Here is a 19,795-nt window from a genome sequence, read left to right as displayed (position 1 = left end):
GTGGGGAAGGGGATTGAGGGATAGGTGTGGGGAAGGGGATTGAGGGATAGGTGTGGGGAAGGGGATTGAGGGGTAGGTGTGGGGAAGGGGTTTGAGGGATAGGTGTGTGGAAGGGGATTGAGGGATAGGTGTGGGGAAGGGGATTGAGGGATAGGTGTGGGGAAGGGGATTGAGGGATAGGTGTGGGGAAGGGGATTGAGGGATAGGTGTGGGGAAGGGGATTGAGGGATAGGTGTGGGGAAGGGGATTGAGGGATAGGTGTGGGGAAGGATTGAGGGATAGGTGTGGGGAAGGGGATTGAGGGATAGGTGTGGGGAATGGGATTGAGGGATAGGTGTGGGGAAGGATTGAGGGATAGGTGTGGGGAAGGGGATTGAGGGATAGGTGTGGGGAAGGGGATTGAGGGATAGGTGTGGGGAAGGGGATTGAGGGATAGGTGTGGGGAAGGGGATTGAGGGATAGGTGTGGGGAAGGATTGAGGGATAGGTGTGGGGAAGGGGATTGAGGGATAGGTGTGGGGAAGGGGATTGAGGGATAGGTGTGGGGAAGGGGATTGAGGGATAGGTGTGGGGAAGGGGATTGAGGGATAGGTGTGGGGAAGGGGATTGAGGGATAGGTGTGGGGAAGGGGATTGAGGGATAGGTGTGGGGAAAGGGATTGAGGGATAGGTGTGAGGAAGGGGATTGAGGGATAGGTGTGAGGAAGGGGATTGAGGGATAGGTGTGGGGAAGGGGATTGAGGGATAGGTGTGGGGAAGGGGATTTAGGGATAGGTGTGGGGAAAGGGATTGAGGGACAGGTGTGGGGAAGGGGATTGAGGGATAGGTGTGGGGAAGGGGATTGTGGGATAGGTGTGGGGAAGGGGATTGAGGGATAGGTGTGGGGAAGGGGATTGAGGGATAGGTGTGGGGAAGGGGATTGAGGGATAGGTGTGGGGAAGGGGATTGAGGGATAGGTGTTGGGAAGGGGATTGAGGGATAGGTGTGGGGAAGGGGATTGAGGGATAGGTGTGGGGAAGGGGATTGAGGGATAGGTGTGGGGAAGGGGATTGAGGGATAGGTGTGGGGAAGGGGATTGAGGGATAGGTGTGGGGAAGGGGATTGAGGGATAGGTGTGGGGAAGGGGATTGAGGGATAGGTGTGGGGAAGGGGATTGAGGGATAGGTGTGGGGAAGGGGATTGAGGGATAGGTGTGGGGAAGGATTGAGGGATAGGTGTGGGGAAGGGGATTGAGGGATAGGTGTGGGGAAGGATTGAGGGATAGGTGTGGGGAAGGGGATTGAGGGATAGGTGTGGGGAAGGGGATTGAGGGATAAGTGTGGGGAACGGGATTGAGGGGTAGGTGTGGGGAAGGGGATTGAGGGATAGGTGTGGGGAAGGGGATTGAGGGATAGGTGTGGGGAAGGGGATTGAGGGATAGGTGTGGGGAATGGGATTGAGGGATAGGTGTGGGGAAGGATTGAGGGATAGGTGTGGGGAAGGGGATTGAGGGATAGGTGTGGGGAAGGGGATTGAGGGGTATGTGTGGGGAAGGGGATTGAGGGATAGGTGTGGGGAAGGGGATTGAGGGATAGGTGTGGGGAAGGGGATTGAGGGATAGGTGTGGGGAAGGGGATTGAGGGATAGGTGTGGGGAAGGATTGAGGGATAGGTGTGGGGAAGGGGATTGAGGGATAGGTGTGGGGAAGGGGATTGAGGGATAGGTGTGGGGAAGGGGATTGAGGGATAGGTGTGGGGAAGGATTGAGGGATAGGTGTGAGGAAGGGGATTGAGGGATAGGTGTGGGGAAGGGGATTGAGGGATAGGTGTGGGGAAGGGGATTGAGGGATAGGTGTGGGGAAGGGGATTGAGGGATAGGTGTGGGGAAGGGGATTGAGGGATAGGTGTGGGGAAGGGGATTGCGGGGTAGGTGTGGGGAAGGATTGAGGGATAGGTGTGGGGAAGGATTGAGGGATAGGTGTGGGGAAGGGGATTGAGGGATAGGTGTGGGGAATGGGATTGAGGGATAAGTGTGGGGAAGGGGATTGAGGGGTAGGTGTGGGGAAGGGGATTGAGGGATAGGTGTGGGGAAGGGGATTGAGGGATAGGTGTGGGGAAGGGGATTGAGGGATAGGTGTGGGGAATGGGATTGAGGGATAGGTGTTGGGTAGGATTGAGGGATAGGTGTGGGGAAGGGGATTGAGGGATAGGTGTGGGGAAGGGGATTGAGGGGTATGTGTGGGGAAGGGGATTGAGGGATAGGTGTGGGGAAGGGGATTGAGGGATAGGTGTGGGGAAGGGGATTGAGGGATAGGTGTGGGGAAGGGGATTGAGGGATAGGTGTGGGGAAGGATTGAGGGATAGGTGTGGGGAAGGGGATTGAGGGATAGGTGTGGGGAAGGGGATTGAGGGATAGGTGTGGGGAAGGGGATTGAGGGATAGGTGTGGGGAAGGATTGAGGGATAGGTGTGAGGAAGGGGATTGAGGGATAGGTGTGGGGAAGGGGATTGAGGGATAGGTGTGGGGAAGGGGATTGAGGGATAGGTGTGGGGAAGGGGATTGAGGGATAGGTGTGGGGAAGGGGATTGAGGGATAGGTGTGGGGAAGGGGATTGAGGGATAGGTGTGGGGAAGGGGATTGCGGGATAGGTGTGGGGAAGGATTGAGGGATAGGTGTGGGGAAGGGGATTGAGGGATAAGTGTGGGGAAGGGGATTGAGGGGTAGGTGTGGGGAAGGGGATTGAGGGATAAGTGTGGGGAAGGGGATTGAGGGATAAGTGTGGGGAAGGGGATTGAGGGGTAGGTGTGGGGAAGGGGATTGAGGGATAGGTGTGGGGAAGGGGATTGAGGGATAAGTGTGGGGAAGGGGATTGAGGGGTAGGTGTGGGGAAGGGGATTGAGGGATAGGTGTGGGGAAGGGGATTGAGGGATAGGTGTGGGGAAGGGGATTGAGGGATAGGTGTGGGGAAGGGGATTGAGGGATAGGTGTGGGGAAGGGGATTGAGGGATAGGTGTGGGGAAGGGGATTGAGGGATAGGTGTTGGGAAGGGGATTGAGGGATAGGTGTGGGGAAGGGGATTGAGGGATAGGTGTGGGGAAGGGGATTGAGGGATAGGTGTGGGGAAGGGGATTGAGGGATAGGTGTGGGGAAGGGGATTGAGGGATAGGTGTGGGGAAGGGGATTGAGGGATAGGTGTGGGGAAGGGGATTGAGGGATAGGTGTGGGGAAGGGGATTGAGGGATAGGTGTGGGGAAGGATTGAGGGATAGGTGTGGGGAAGTGGATTGAGGGATAGGTGTGGGGAAGGATTGAGGGATAGGTGTGGGGAAGGGGATTGAGGGATAGGTGTGGGGAATGGGATTGAGGGATAAGTGTGGGGAAGGGGATTGAGGGGTAGGTGTGGGGAAGGGGATTGAGGGATAGGTGTGGGGAAGGGGATTGAGGGATAGGTGTGGGGAAGGGGATTGAGGGATAGGTGTGGGGAATGGGATTGAGGGATAGGTGTGGGGAAGGATTGAGGGATAGGTGTGGGGAAGGGGATTGAGGGATAGGTGTGGGGAAGGGGATTGAGGGGTATGTGTGGGGAAGGGGATTGAGGGATAGGTGTGGGGAAGGGGATTGAGGGATAGGTGTGGGGAAGGGGATTGAGGGATAGGTGTGGGGAAGGGGATTGAGGGATAGGTGTGGGGAAGGATTGAGGGATAGGTGTGGGGAAGGGGATTGAGGGATAGGTGTGGGGAAGGGGATTGAGGGATAGGTGTGGGGAAGGGGATTGAGGGATAGGTGTGGGGAAGGATTGAGGGATAGGTGTGAGGAAGGGGATTGAGGGATAGGTGTGGGGAAGGGGATTGAGGGATAGGTGTGGGGAAGGGGATTGAGGGATAGGTGTGGGGAAGGGGATTGAGGGATAGGTGTGGGGAAGGGGATTGAGGGATAGGTGTGGGGAAGGGGATTGCGGGATAGGTGTGGGGAAGGATTGAGGGATAGGTGTGGGGAAGGGGATTGAGGGATAGGTGTGGGGAAGGGGATTGAGGGATAGGTGTGGGGAAGGGGATTGAGGGATAGGTGTGGGGAAAGGATTGAGGGATAGGTGTGGGGAAGGGGATTGAGGGATAGGTGTGGGGAAGGGGATTGAGGGATAAGTGTGGGGAAGGGGATTGAGGGGTAGGTGTGGGGAAGGGGATTGAGGGATAAGTGTGGGGAAGGGGATTGAGGGATAAGTGTGGGGAAGGGGATTGAGGGGTAGGTGTGGGGAAGGGGATTGAGGGATAGGTGTGGGGAAGGGGATTGAGGGATAAGTGTGGGGAAGGGGATTGAGGGGTAGGTGTGGGGAAGGGGATTGAGGGATAGGTGTGGGGAAGGGGATTGAGGGATAGGTGTGGGGAAGGGGATTGAGGGATAGGTGTGGGGAATGGGATTGAGGGATAGGTGTGGGGAAGGGGATTGAGGGATAGGTGTGGGGAAGGGGATTGAGGGATAGGTGTGGGGAAGGGGATTGAGGGATAGGTGTGGGGAAGGATTGAGGGATAGGTGTGGGGAAGGATTGAGGGATAGGTGTGGGGAAGGGGATTGAGGGATAGGTGTGGGGAAGGGGATTGAGGGATAGGTGTGGGGAAGGGGATTGAGGGATAGGTGTGGGGAAGGGGATTGAGGGGTATGTGTGGGGAAGGGGATTGAGGGATAGGTGTGGGGAAGGGGATTGAGGGATAGGTGTGGGGAAGGATTGAGGGATAGGTGTGGGGAAGGGGATTGAGGGATAGGTGTGGGGAAGGGGATTGAGGGATAGGTGTGGGGAAGGATTGAGGGATAGGTGTGGGGAAGAGGATTGAGGGATAGGTGTGGGAAAGGGGATTGAGGGATAGGTGTGAGGAAGGGGATTGAGGGATAGGTGTGGGGAATGGGATTGAGGGATAGGTGTGGTGAAGGGGATTGAGGGATAGGTGTGGGGAAGGGGATTGAGGGATAGGTGTGGGGAAGGGGATTGAGGGATAGGTGTGGGGAAGGGGATTGAGGGATAGGTGTGGGGAAGGATTGAGGGATAGGTGTGGGGAAGGGGATTGAGGGATAGGTGTGGGGAAGGGGATTGAGGGGTAGGTGTGGGGAAGGGGATTGAGGTGTAGGTGTGGGGAAGGGGATTGAGGGATAGGTGTGGGGAAGGGGATTGAGGGATAGGTGTGGGGAAGGGGATTGAGGGATAGGTGTGGGGAAGGGGATTGAGGGATAGGTGTGGGGAAGGGGATTGAGGGATAGGTGTGGGGAAGGATTGAGGGATAGGTGTGGGGAAGGGGATTGAGGGATAGGTGTGGGGAAGGGGATTGAGGGATAGGTGTGGGGAAGGGGATTGAGGGATAGGTGTGGGGAAGGGGATTGAGGGATAGGTGTGGGGAAGGGGATTGAGGGATAGGTGTGGGGAAGGATTGAGGGATAGGTGTGGGGAAGGGGATTGAGGGATAGGTGTGGGGAAGGGGATTGAGGGATAGGTGTGGGGAAGGGGATTGAGGGATAGGTGTGGGGAAGGGGATTGAGGGATAGGTGTGGGGAAGGGCATTGAGGGATAGGTGTGGGGAAGGATTGAGGGATAGGTGTGGGGAAGGGGATTGAGGGATAGGTGTGGGGAAGGATTGAGGGATAGGTGTGGGGAAGGGGATTGAGGGATAGGTGTGGGGAAGGGGATTGAGGGATAGGTGTGGGGAAGGGGATTGAGGGATAGGTGTGGGGAAGGGGATTGAGGGATAGGTGTGGGGAAGGGGATTGAGGGATAGGTGTGGGGAAGGGGATTGAGGGATAGGTGTGGGGAAGGGGATTGAGGGATAGGTGTGGGGAAGGGGATTGAGGGATAGGTGTGGGGAAGGGGATTGAGGGATAGGTGTGGGGAAGGGGATTGAGGTGCATAAAAAAAGAAGTCGCTTAGTTTGTCACATTCAATGACATCTTGTTTCGATCTATACATTGCTTTTCTCATCCTCAGTCATGGTCTTTTAGGCAGGTGGAGGTGATCATTGTCTGTTCAGCTGTCCCATAGTCTGGTTCGTACATCTCCAAGGTTAGGCTCTTTTAAAGCAGCAGTCCAAGTCGCCATTTATTTTATTTTAATTATTTATTTTTCCCTTTAATACGTGCATCAATACAATCCACACAATGAGAAGTAATTAGCTAAGTTGCCGATTGATGTGTTCTCCTGTGATTGACCAGCGAAGATTGGGCTCGGGGTTCACTAAATGGCTTTCAGTGCTGCAGAAGAGGATCAAAGATGCAAAGTTCTGTGGGGAAGATCATGTGACCAGGCAGTCACTAGATAAAATTGGTGCACTGCTAGAGAGGTGGCAGGGCTCAAAAAGGGGTTTGCCAGAGCCTGTTTCAAAAGAGGACAGGGATGTGACTTTGTAAATGGTTGCTATAGAAACAAAAAAATGCTTGTTACACTATAATGCATTAAAGGTGTAATTTAGAGTTGATTTTTTTTTAAATGCTACAAGTATTTTCTCATAGTACAGAACTGATTTTATTTTTTTTAACACACGTGGGATATTGCTTGGTCTGCAGCTTTAAAGTTTTTTATTTTATTTTCCACTTACGGAAAATAAAATTACATTTGTAGCATCAGACTTTGTATGGTAGCAAATAAAAACTGCTGGTAGAACAAGGCTGCCTGTATGATAAGCTAAACTCTGTATTCCACACTGGTTATAAATTATTTATTGCCAGGCATTAGTGCTGAACAAAATGCCAGCTGATTGTTGTTTTTCATGCACATTTATGTTGAATGGAATCCAGGATAATTCTGCATTGCAAATCATGGCAAGCCTTTCTCGTGCTCAGTGCTGCTAGAGATGCAAGGCATGCTTGCTGTAAAGAAGAGAGAGAAAGCCTGTGCCTAGTTACCTGGAGTGGTATTAATCCAATGTAAACCGCACAACATGTGTCATGGGAGGAAGAAAAATAATATGGTCGGGCAATAGTGTGGGAACCCCAATAAAGTGCAGGGAAGCCCAACCAGAGATGCAGATGTACTCAACACGATGGAGACACTGGACACCCAGAGACAAAAGCTAAGGAATTGCAAACATGTGACCTATTTATTGTGTCAGCTTTGTTGTTTTGGTCTACAGCATAATGGATTTTCTGCAGTGCAGGATGGCGTGCGCAGGTTAAAGCGTTCATATCAAATTGCGAGGAATGGCATTGGGAGGGGAGATGCCGTGAGGCGATGTCATTGTAATAACATGAATCCGACAGTGTGCAATGACATCAAAAGCTGGCGAGAGACTAGGGTGGCCAACTCCAGTCCTCAAGGACAACCAACAGGTCAGGTTTTCAGGATATCCCCTGCGCCCTACTTCAGCAGAGGTGGCTCAGTCATGGAGTATTGTATTATTCCCTTTCCATATATCGCTCTCTTTTACACTTTCACGCAGTGTGTGTTAACCCAGGGGTGGTCAACTACCTGTTCTCAAGCCCCCCAACAGGCCAGGTTTTCAGGATATCCCTGCTTCAGCACAGGTGGCTCAATCAGAGGCTCAGTCGAAGGCAGCCTCTGATTGAGCCACCTGTGCTGAAGCAGGGATATCCTGAAAACCTGACCTGTTGGGGGGCCCTTGAGGACAGAAGTTGGCCACCCCTGCATTAGACGTTCCGCTTAATGCCCAGGGGAGCAGCTGGAACCCCAAGTACTCCACATGGTTGCTAAAAGACACTTTACAGGAATGAGGAAAGTAAATACAGTAGATAAAGAGAAAAAAACAGGACCCCCCAAAAAATACCAAACAATAAATAATAAAACTAACATATCAAAATCTCAAAACCCCCCCAAAATACCAAATATAAGCAAAGAAAATCACAGAAGTTAAGGGATGATGATGAGTCATCCAAGAAATGCAGTATAAGTGACGGGAACATACAGAGACTGTAAATGCTGGCCCGTTACCTAAAACATTTCTCTTTGAGACACTTTCGAATTTATGTTGTCACCAGGTTGCAAGAGGGATATAAAATCAACACCCATCAATCTATTGGGAAGAGAGGGTAACGTCATTACTTGTAACAATGGGTGACTCCTTCTCTCTTCCCCATTATTCACCTCAACTCTTTTGTGTTTAGAAAAACAAGTTTTTCTGGAATAACCTACAGGGACATTTCATGAAATAACGTTTCCACGGGCTGGAGGACCCCAAGCTATTCATCTACTGTACATAGGCAAGAAGGTGTCCTCCGTCACTTTAAGGTGTGTTATGGAATAACACCACTTAGAACATATGGATCTTAATCGGTATATGAGTTTCATCACAAGTAATCAGGGCCACATTAAGGCACTGGTGGGCCCTGGGGAAAGTATAAACTTGAGCATTAACCTTGAAAGGGAAAAATAATTTAACTAATACATTTTGGGCCTTGGGGGAGAGTTATGGGCCTGGGAAGGTGGAGAGATGAGTTATGGGTCTAGGAATGAAGGGGGGGGGGTGGTATGGACCTGGGGGGGTAGTTATGGGGCTGTGGGGGGGGGGGGGGGAGGTGGAGGTGAAGGAGGTATGAGTCGACTTTGCCTACTTGCAGCCTCGAAGGATGGAGGTCTGCTAGAGGCCTGTGGAGGGGCCCGCTAGAGAAGACCCACAGAGATGCCAGTCAGGGGGCCTGCTGGAGGGTGTCCATGCAGGTGCCTGATTGAGGCAGCCTCTCTTTCACCAGCTTCCAGCAAGCCCACTTTGACAGGCGCCTCTGTGAATCTGGCACTAAATGTTAGGGTTGTCGGCAGGGGGGCCCCTTGACTCATTCGGCCCAGGAGACAAGTCCTAGCTGTCACCCATTGTCGGCATCGCTGGGTGGACCCCTGATGGCTGTGGGCCTTGGGCAATTGCCTCTTCTCCAATTGGATAAAAGGATCCTGCAAGTAATGTGGGAATACTTGCAATCGAATTATGGGTGAGTAAAGAAAGTATTTACAGTAATACTGTTGCATATGGAATATTCATGGTACCTGAAGCAGTGACTAGAAATAAATAATTAGCAGAGTAATCAGACAAGTCTACTGGAGAAACTAGGTCCTTGTCTGCATTGTGTCTGTGTTTTGTTAGGGCTAATGACACTGCTAAATAAACCCATAAATTTATTTCTACCAAAGTTACCATGCCACATACCGGCTAGAAAACTCCAGATAAACTATGTAATAGTGTTCCAGACCAGTCTTTCTTCAGATGCTTCTTTGTTATATCAAAGTTACAAGTGGGAATACAAAAGTATGTTCCATCATTTAAGATACAGTATGCTAACTCTTATGGGAATGTTATTTTTACCCTAAGGCTATCCATCATATCTATCTTTTCCATTAGGTTTTCTTAGTAACTTGATGCTAGAAAAATGGTTCTCCTTGGCACAGATGATCAGACAAAGAAGGCCGCATGTTCTTGGCGAAAAGAAAAACCAGACAGTGTAGTAAATTCTAATAAAAGATCTTTAACTAATAAGTAGCTGTGCAGTTGGACACTGACCTTTATGTTGTGAGGTCAAAGATTGCAGCAGGTCACTTTTTTTCTCCCCTTGGCATCATGGAAGTCCATTCCAGAGACAGGATACCTGAAGAAGGGAGTGCGGGGAGTGCAGATTTTGCTTGAAATACGTGGATTTGTTAATATATTTTTCAGCTCAGCTGATTCCTATTCGTGTAAAAAAAAGCTGGGGGGAGAGGGAGAGGGGGAGGAGGGCCATAAAAAAATGGAATTGGATGAACTTCATCTTTAAACAGAAAAGTGTATGTTTTTTCGTTTTCTCTCTCCCCCCTCCATCAAATGAATGCATTTGGATTCACTATGATTAACCTGCAGCATTACGCTAGAATGTGAGCATGCTCCTGATTGGTGGATGTAAAAGAGTTGACATTGTTATGTGGCAACAATGTATCAATTGTGTATCAACTAATAGTGGAGCTCTTGTGAAACAAAAAGACAATGGCTGGCCACTATAGAAAATGAATCAACGGCTACGCCAGTGTGATTGAATAATTAGTGTATCTAACAGGAAATAACACCGTACAGCCGGTCCTCGGTTATCCAACGGAATCCGTTCTGGAAGTAGCGTTGGATAGTGAAACCGTTGTAAAGCGAGTCCCATGTTAGTCAGTGGCAGTGAGCGTTGGATAACGCATTCAGGCGTCGGATAACGCATTCCGGCATCGAAAAACGCCCCTTAGAGTTGCATTGTAAAGTGTTGGATATGCCATTCGGTGGAAAGTGAAACATTGGATAACGAGGACTACCTGTATTTGGTTTGGATGTCATTTAAAAAAAAAATCCTTTGAAAAGCTAAAATAACTTTAGATTTTTTACTCCAATACGCCGTGATTGTTACAGAGAAAGAGCACTCACAATTACTGAAAGTCTTCTTGCCACGGGTGCACATCAATCCAGTACGTCACCAAGACCAGTATCACAGGTGTGCACTGTAAAAGGTTTACAGAAGTGTGGTGGGATGAGTGCATGAAGAACAGGTAATGGCACTCACATAGACATCCTTAAATAAATTATTTTATTTATTTATAAAAATGTTTTACCAGGAAGTAATACATTGAGTTACCTCGTTTTCAAGTATGTCCTGGACACAGAGTAATAACAATACATGGTTACAATAAGAGACCAGGGTTATACAGTCAATTCACAGACATTTCATGGACAGATAGAGTTGGAAATGAATACACGTGATCAACTTTTCAGACCCTGCATGTACCTTCTGTCTTGATTTTATGCTTAAAGAAATATTTGGATGAGCGAGCAAGTGAAGCGAAAACTTGAACTAGACTTTGTAGCCACTTTGGGTGTGTGTGTGTCTGTTTCTTTGGTCGTGTTTTCTCTCTCCACAGGCCAACCGCCTTGACCGAATCTGATGAAACGTTGAGGGTTCCTTTCTGCCGTCCTAACTTAGATCTGCCAGAAGTTTCAACCAAATTGAGGCAGCCCCCATCTTGAAATTATTGTTTTCTTTTTTGAAGTGATAAAAAATAAAAATGACACGGTGCATCTCATCGACTGGATTCTTGATAGAAAACATAACATTTATTATTTTACAACTTGTACTATATTTTCAGACAATTAGCTTGAACCGTTGCAGAGAAATTAAATATTTAAAATGAAAATAAATTGGTAAGAATGGTAGCAAATAACACTATACAACAACAACAACAACCTGTAGCTTTACTTTGACATCTATGTGGCAGTGATAATTATTCACTGGCCAAGAGGGGATATGATAACTATATACCAATATATTCAGCGTCAAGACAAGGAGCTTTCAAATGAACTATTCATCCCAAGGGCAGTACAAAGGACACAGTGTCATCCCTTAAGGTTGGAGGAAAGGAGATTTCACCAGCAACAAAGGAAAGGGTTCTTTACAGTAAGGGCAGTTACAATGTGGAATTCATTACCCATGGAGACTGTGATGGCAGATACAATAGATATCTTCAAAAAAGGTTGGACATCTTTTTAGAAAGGAAAGGTATACGGGGATATACCAAATAAGTAAACATGGGAAGGATGTTGATCCACGGAGTAACATGATTGCTGTTTTTTAGAGTCAGGAAGGAATTTAATTATTTCTTTTCCATTTTACAATCTGCTGTAAAACCTCAAATCCTATTTGATCCCTAGTGATGGACAGCATCATTCATACACATCAAGGGCCTTCTCTCTCTCTCTGTCCACCCCTGTCTCTCACTGTCCCCCCTCTCTCACTGTTCCCCCTCCTCTCTCTCACTGTCCCTCCCCTCTCTCTCACTGACCCCCCCTCTCTCTCACTGTCCCCTTCTCGCTCACGGTCCCCCCTCTCTCTCACTGTCCTTCCACTTTCTCTCACTGACCCCCCTTCCACTTTCTCTCACTGACCCTCTCTCTCTCATTATCCCCTCTCTCTCTCACTGTTCCCTCTCTCTCACTGTCCCCCTCTCTCACTGTCCCCCTCTCTCACTGTCCCCCTTTCTCTCACTGTTCCCCCTTTCTCTCACTGTTCCCCTTTCTCTCACTGTTCCCCCCTTTCTCTCACTGTTCCCCCCTTTCTCTCACTATTCCTCGCTCTCTCTCATACTGTTCCTCCCTCTCTCTCACACTGTCCCCCTCTCTCTCACTGTTTCCCCTCTCCCTCACTGCCACGCTCTCTCACTGTCCCCCCTCTGTCTAACAGTTCCCTCTCTCTCACTGTCCCCCAAATCTCTCACACTGTTGCCCACTCTCACTCACTGTTCCCACTCTCTCACTCTGTCTCCCCCACCTCAACTTTCTCTGTAATTCCTGCTTCGCTTGTACTGTAATTCAGCCCCCGCTTGTAGCCCCGCCTCGGCTTGTAGCCCCGCCTCGGCTTGTAGCCCCGCCTCGGCTTGTAGCCCCGCCTCGGCTTGTAGCCCCGCCTCCACATGCTCGTGCGACAGCCTGCAAGTTAAAAGGAAGAAAGGGACCAGGGAGAGAGGAGGCAGAGGGCTGCAGGGGCTGTCCCTGCTACCAGTGCTGTACATCACGCACCATATGAGTAACCCCTTTTTTTGCACAATCTCCAATTTACGTGTTGTACTGTTCATCCTTCCGGAGATATGTTCTCCAGATATGGCGGCTTTCTATCGCGTGACCCTTTGTCCATGTTACAGTTTTCTCACTATACCAGCAGAATTAAAAATAAACTTACTTCAGGTGGTCCCTGAGGTCGGAGGAAAGCCATGTATCTCTAGCAGATCCCCTGATTCACACAAAGTAACAGAAAGTAACAAAATGTGTACAAGTGACCCTATTAATAAGATGTAAGGAATTGTAGGAGGAGGCTTGGGAAATGTACAACATTTTATTTCAAAATGTAAGGAAAACATGTTGTTCTTTACAGAGTAGAGTGGCCTGTACCTGTAAGTGCAAAATACTCAGATGTGCGAGTTACTGGGACCTTCTCCCTGCAACAATAAACTTTGGCACATTTGAAATGAGCAGATGTCTTCTCAGGTTTCTTCAAGACAAGCTCAAAGTGGAGGGACTCAGGACCAATGCAACTTGGGATGCCCCTTATACAGTATTCCCCAACTCCAGTCCTCAGGGAACCCCAACAGGTCAGGTCTTAAGGATATCCCTGCTCCAGCACAGGTGGCTCAGTCATAATGACTGGGCCGCTGATTGACCCACCTGTGCTGGAGCAGGGATATCCTTAAGACCTGACCTGTTGGGGTTCCCTGAGGACTGGAGTTGGGAAACACTGCCCTCGTAGATTGGGTAAAAGCAACAAGTGCACACCGTGCACACCAGAAAGCGATGCAACCAAGTTAATGCAAAAGAGTGATTTACTGATTGAACAGCATCAGATCCAACATTTCGGTGCAAGCACCTTCAGCAGGTTTCTTACCGTTATGCAGACATAAGCACGATGAAACACTGTTTCTGGTCTCTCTCTCCTGTTCATGAAGACACATATTTTAGGAGATTGATACATACTCTAGCTTATATATTAACTGTGCTCTGAAATGGTGGGGGATAATTAAAACACGATAACAAAAGAAGTTCATCAACACATTTCGATTATGTGTTCGTTTGGCAGCGGGCAGGTCGGCGTGAAGCAGGTTCCTGGAACCAAAAGCACAAAGTGCATATAATATATACAGTATGCATTTATACTCCTTTTCTGCTAATTAGCACACACTAATGATTCATTCTGCTAGTAACATGACATTGTAGTTACTCTGAAATGCATTATACTCAGCGGAGAGGGAGGGCAAAAGCAGATGGGAGAGACAAGGAGAGAAAAAACCAGAACATAGTTTTGTTGAAAAACAAATAGAATATATAACAATACAACATTATAATCCTGAGAACACTTTAATACATGAGAAAAAAACAAAACATTGTTAAAACGTTTAATAAATGTTATAAGGATTATCAAAATATTTATAACTATTTTTGTGCTTTAATGCTATTACAAAGACGTTTAAATTGCACAGTGCAATACTTAGATTTTGTTAGCTTTTATCAATGCAGCAGTATCAGCATTAATTTAGAGCATATTGTTTGTAGAGTGTACAGTAATTGTAGTTGTAAATTAATTTAAGGTACATTATACTGTATGTGAACAATTTCCAGTTTAAATTATGCTGGTCTAACATTCTAAAACAAAATGCAATATATTCACTTTAAGGCACGGCTGCTAAAATTAGAGAGAAGACAAACAAGATCAGCATTGAACTGAAACACATTAACATTTAAATATTAAGGCCTAATTAATATTGTCAGAAAATTGCCATTGTAACTGATAATGGGGGCTATGCACTAAGCAGTGATAAGTAGTTTTAAGAGCGCAAAGTGCTTTTAGAACGTGAAGTTCCGCCGAGCGCTATGCACTAAGCCGCGCAAACAGGCACTTTGCGCTCTAAAATGGGCTTTTCCTTGAAATTTTTTCTAAGTCCAACTTTGATCGTACGATCAGCTGTTTGTGCTGAATCCTGCCCTTCTGCGGGATTCACTAAGCAACGCAAACTGATCGTACGTGAAAGTTGCGCTGAATAAAGCTCACCAGCTAAAGGCTGGTGATAAAAAAGCAGGACTTAGAAAAAATTCTTTGTTTACCTTTTTGCAGGCGCAAAACCAATACAACAGGCCGGCGGGTGTCCCCGGCTCACCAAGTGGGGGTCCCCGCGGAAGTACCGGGGTACCAATGTTGCGCCTCCAAAAATAATAAACAATATTTATAAATAAATACACCCCCCTTACACATACTATACAGTAATGTGCAAAATTACTATTATCCACATATGGATAATAATGCATTTGCCCATTTTAAATACATATAACATTCAATAAAAACAGTAAATACATATTACACTTACCTTTTACAGGAATCCACGATGAAGGCTGTCTTCATCCTCATCTTCATCCTGCCCATGCCCCTACGGTGCTGCAAAACATGCACAACAATTAGAATAGCCAATGTAATGTCCCCTAACCCCTTAATCACCGTAGCGGTTATTAACCGCTACAGGCATTAAGGGGTTAACCCACCCTCACCCACCATTCGGGAGGCCTACATACCCTCCCACACTAACCCCCCACCCCATGAGGCCTAACCACCCTCACCCACTACCCACAAGGGAGGTCTACCCACATACCCTTGGGGCCAATACCCCCTTCCCCACCCCCAGTACCCACAATAAAAACAATACACAGCCCCACATTAAACATCATTCTATTTACTAAGTACATAACCCACCCCCTGTGCCCCCCCATAAATACATGATTTATTCTTTTACATACAGGGTACATACCCCAGCCCCACGCGAGTCCGCGGCGGGCTGGCCGGTCACCTGACAGATCTACAGGGTACCAGCAACTTGTTTCACACAGGTTCTGGAGGCCTGTTGGTGGGTCCCGCCAAGCACCATGCCCCCCAGGTGGTCTCCTTGGGTCACCGTGGGCCACAATTGGGTCCCCACGGTAGGCCCGCGGATGTCTGGGAGCCCCGGGTCAGACCCACAGGTGTCTGCGGGGCCTCGGGTGGTTCTCACGGGGGTCTGGGGAACTCACGAGTGCTCACTACGGGTCCGCGGTGCTCCCACGGATGTGGGACCACCGCTTCATCCCCGCACCTACGGGTCAGCGGTGCCCCCACAGATGTGGGACCACCACTTCATCCCCGCAGGTGTCACCCATGGAACCACCAGCCAGATACCCTTGAGATACCCGAGGAGAACGCAGGTGGTCTCTAGAGGTCTCATGCAGAACCAAGGAACCAACCCTGAATGTAAAATAAGTAAACCTGGCCTATACATTCAATACATACACCCCCCCCCCAACACCTACAGTACAATAATGTGCCAAATAACTATTATCCAGATATGGATAATATATTATTTGCCCATTATGAAACACATAAAACATCCACAAATCAAAACATACATTTGTAATCTTAAAACCACCACATTGCATGTTAAAATAAATACAGCAGCCATTGCAAATATATAAAAAACAAACTGCAGCTACACAAATGTCTATGAAATGTCACACAATTGCATAGAGTGTGTACATGATGCAATTAATCTGTGCATCATACAACACTATGCAAAATATATGTAACAATAAAATACACTATGAACAATGTCCCCTTACCACCAATGCCATCCTGAAAATCAATTAGAAACTAACCAACATCAATACAATTAGCTTCAATCAATTAATCCATTTCCTCAAACAATTAAAATACAATACAAATCAATTCTACAATTCCCTATTCAATTGCTAAAGCCAAACCATTGCCAAAACAATTCTAATTTAAAGTAACCACCATCATTCTAATCTTACTACCATAAAGAAGCCTTTAGCTACATACAAATTACATTATTCACAACAATGACAAAATAAAGATGCTAAATACATTATCCATACATGAAAAGAACCTAAACATGAGCCAAACAATCAATTATTATCCCTGTATGTCTATCCATACAGATAGATAAACATAACATACAGGGGCAATAATACAGCATCAAATACATTTACATACAAAATTCACATACAATACACCCATTCAGTGTCCGTGAATGTATTATATACATAGATACATTAACGGGCATTAAATGGGACTGAAAAAATAAAAGACACGCATGAAAAATCATAAAAACCTGTAAAAGTAAAAATAATAAACTTTTCTTTTGTTTACTCACCATTAGATGTCCACTCTCCGAAATCCAAGCGACCCGGAAGCACAGGAACCAATCCACAGGTAAGCCATAAAATAAAAAAAACCATAACAAATCCACGTCTGTGTCTTCTTTGGGGTCTTCTGGCGTCTTCTTCCATCTTCTTCCATCTTCTTCCGGCTTCTTCTGTCTTCTTAGGCCACGCCCTTCTTCTCTTCTTAGGAGGGGAGATGTTCCCTCCTCGGCGACTAGCTTCAAAATGAGGCGACATAGGCTTTTATAGGCCTATGACGTCACATTTTGGTCAAATGTTTCCCACGGTCCTGATTGGGCCATGAAAAACATGTGATTTGGCCGATGAAAAAAAAAATGATGACGTCATTTAAAGGCAATGAAAGCACAGCCAATCAGAATGGCTTTGCTTCAATTGCCTTTAAGATGACGTCATTAAAAGAAACATGGCCGGTCTCACATGGTACCATAGCCAATCAGAGCGTGGGAAATACATCCCAACTCTGATTGGCTCTAGTACCATGTGACACGCTTTCAAAGACGTCACATCCGTTCTCCCCCAAGCCTCTGTCACATGGTCTACTAGAGCCAATCAGAGATAGGATGGAGTTCCCACGCTCTGGCTACGGTACCATGTGAGACTGGCCATGTTTCTTTAAATTACGTCATCTTAAAGGCAATTGAAGCAAAGCCATTCTGATTGGCTGTGCTTTCATTGCCTTTAAATGACGTCATCATTTTTTTTTTAAAGTGGCAAGATCACATGTTTTTCTCGGCCCAATCAGGACCGTGGGAAACATTTGACCAAAATGTGACGTCATAGGCCTATAAAAGCCTATGTCGCCTCATTTTGAAGCTAGTCGCCGAGGAGGGAACATCTCCCCTCCTAAGAAGAGAAGAAGGGCGTGGCGTAAGAAGCCGGAAGAAGCCGGAAGAAGATGGAAGAAGACTCCAGAAGACTCCAGAAGACCCCAAAGAAGAAAGAAGACACAGACAGGGATTTGTTATGGTTTTTTTTATTTTATGGCTTACCTGTGGATTGGTTCCTGTGCTTCCGGTCGCTTGGATTTCGGAGAGTGGACATCTAATGGTGAGTAAACAAAAGAAAAGTTTATTATTTTTACTTTTACAGGTTTTTATGATTTTTCATTCATCTGTTATTTTTTCACTCCCATTTAATGCCCGTTAATGTATCTATGTATATAATACATTCACGGACACTGAATGAGTGTATTGTATGTGAATTTTGTATGTAAATGCTTTGTATTTTATGCTGTATTATTGCCCCTGTATGTTATGTTTATCTATCTGTATGGATAGACATACAGGGATAATAATTAATTGTTTGGCTCATGTTTAGGTTCTTTTCATGTATGGATAATGTATTTAGCATCTTTATTTTGTCATTGTTGTGAATAATGTAATTTGTATTTAGCTAAAGGCTTCTTTATGGTAGTAAGATTAGAATGATGGTGATTACTTTAAATTAGAATTGTTTTGGCAATGGTTTGGCTTTAGCAATTGAATAGGGAATTGTAGAATTGATTTGTATTGTATTTTAATTGTTTGAGGAAATTGATTAATTGATTGATGCTAATTGTATTGATGTTGGTTAGTTTCTAATTGATTTTCAGGATGGCATTGGTGGTTAGGGGACATTGTTCATAGTGTATTTTATTGTTACATATATTTTGCATAGTGTTATATGATGCACAGATTAATTGCATCATGTAAACACTCAATGCAATTGTGTGACATTTCATAGACATTTGTGTAGCTGCAGATTGTTTTTTTTATATTTGCAATGGCTGCTGTATTTATTTTAACATGCAATGTGGTGGTTTTAAGATTAAAAATTCATGTTTTGATTTGTGGATGTTTTATGTGTTTCATAATGGGCAAATAATATATTATCCATAGCTGGTTAATAGTTATTTGGCACATTATTGTACTGTAGGTGTTGGGGGGGAGGTGTATTGAATGTATAGGCCAGGTTTATTTATTTTACATTCAGGGTTGGTTCCTTGGTTCTGCGTGAGACCTCTGGAGACCATCTGCTTTCTCCTCGGGTATCTCACGGGTATCAGGCTGGTGGTTCCACGGGTGACTCTTGCGGGGATGAAGCGGTGGTCCCACATCTGTGGGGTCACCGCGGACCCCTAGGTGCGGGGATGAAGCGGTGGTCCCACATCCGTGGGGGCACCGCAGACCCGTAGTGAGCACTCGTGAGTTCCCCATACCCCCGTGAGAACCACCCGAGGCCCCGCAGACACCTGTGGGTCTGACCCGGGGCTCCCAGACATCCGCGGGGACCCAATTGTGGCCCACGGTGACCCAAGGAGACCACCTGGGAGACATGGCGCTTGGCGGGATCCACCAACAGGCCTCCAGAACCTGTGTGAAACAAGTTGCTGGTACCCTGTAGGTCTGTCAGGTCACCCGCCAGCCCGCCGCGGACTCGCGTGGGGCTGGGGTATGAACCCTGTATGTAAAAGATTAAATCATGTATTTATGGGGGGGACAGGGGGTGGGTTATGTATTTAATAAATAGAATGATGTTTAATGTGGGGCTGTGTATTGTTTTTATTGTGGGTACTGGGGGTGGGGGAAGGGGGTATTGGCCCCAAGGGTATGTGGGTAGGCCTCCCTTTTGGGTAGTGGGTGAGGGTGGTTAGGCCTCACGGGGTGGGGGGTTAGAGTGGGAGGGTATGTAGGCTTCCCGAGTGGTGGGTGAGGGTGGGTTAACCCCTTAATGCCTGTAGCGGTTAATAACCGCTATGGTGATTAAGGGGTTAGGGGACATTACATTGGCTGTTGTAATTGTTGTGCATGTTTTGCAGCACCATAGGGGCATGGGCAGAATGAAGATGAGGATGAAGACGGCTTCATCGTTGGTGCCTGTAAAAGGTAGGTGTAATATATTTTGACTGTATTTATTGAATGTTATATGTATTTAAAATGGGCAAATGCATTATTATCCATATTTGGATAATAGTAATTTTGGCCATTACTGTATACAGGCATACCCCGCATTAACGTACGCAATGGGACCGGAGCATGTATGTAAAGCGAAAATGTACTTAAAGTGAAGCACTACCTTTTTGCCACTTATCGATGCATGTACTGTACTGCAATCGTCATATACATGCATAACTGATGTAAATAACGCATG

Source organism: Ascaphus truei, chromosome 4, assembly GCF_040206685.1.
Source record: "Ascaphus truei isolate aAscTru1 chromosome 4, aAscTru1.hap1, whole genome shotgun sequence".
Lineage (NCBI taxonomy): Eukaryota > Metazoa > Chordata > Amphibia > Anura > Ascaphidae > Ascaphus > Ascaphus truei.
Note: the sequence above shows the minus strand (reverse complement) of the source record.